This window comes from Sinocyclocheilus grahami, unplaced genomic scaffold (assembly GCF_001515645.1).
Source record: "Sinocyclocheilus grahami isolate Dianchi unplaced genomic scaffold, SAMN03320097.WGS_v1.1 scaffold2178.1, whole genome shotgun sequence".
NCBI lineage: Eukaryota > Metazoa > Chordata > Actinopteri > Cypriniformes > Cyprinidae > Sinocyclocheilus > Sinocyclocheilus grahami.
The window spans coordinates 12,720-13,769 of record NW_015507357.1 but is presented as its reverse complement, the minus strand read 5'-3'; positions in this window follow the sequence as shown (position 1 = coordinate 13,769).

The following is a 1,050-nucleotide window of genomic DNA, read 5'->3' as shown; positions in this document are numbered from 1 at the left end:
GCAGTGTAGAGTAGCACTTGTTGTTTGTCATTTCTCCGATCACAAATGCAGACAGGGTTTTATGTTTACGTGGCGCAATGCAACGCAACGCGTAAAACGACAGTATAAGTCATTATAATCAGTAATTATGTCCCCACTGGATGCAACAAATGCCTCGTTTATAATGGGTTTTAATGTTTTTGTGTCGTTGCTCCGGCCGGACACGGCATCAACAGTATGTGAGGTGAGGGGCGTAACATTTCCGTCTCACGCTTGAGGTATTCGGCCAATCACAACGCACTGGATAGCTGGCCAATCACAGCACACCTCGCTTTTCAGACCGATGAGCTTTGTAAAAATCGACGCGTTTCAGAAGGCGGGGCATAGAGGAGAAACAATAATGTACAGTATGTGGAAAATAATGTGTTTTTTTTTTACTTTAAACCACATAAACACATTTCATTACACCAAATAGACAAAATAATGTTCTTTTTAGCAGCATCATATGACCCCTTTAATAGAAATCATACACTGTCAGAATAAAAAGGTTGCATTTTATGCCAGCAACGGGTCACTGGCAGTCCCTTATGAAATTGAACCATGGTTTTACTACAGTGACCATAGTTCAACTGTAGTATTTGTAGATTTGAATCATGTGTAAACAAAAAACATATTTGAACCGTGTAAACAAAAATATAACCTAATAAGTTGCAATTAAGGCGTATTGAATGTTAAAATGCGTTTTAAACTAAAAGTTAAGTGCTTATCATTACCCATTTTACTCTTAGTAATTTACATTTTTTAATAAATGTCATCATTTAAAAGTTTAGTTCAGAAGTATCAAATCGGTATTGATATCGACAATACTGCCTTGAAAAATGTCGGTATGGTATCGAAAACAAAATAAGTGGTATCGCCCATCCCTAGCCCAGACCATTACAATATCCTATGTAATAATGCACAATTAAAGTTGGATGCAATTACAAAGTCAATTAGAATGTATGCAATATGTCAAACCTTTATAACGAGGAGAACAAATGTCAACCCCAATTCAAAGCAGCTCAATTCCGC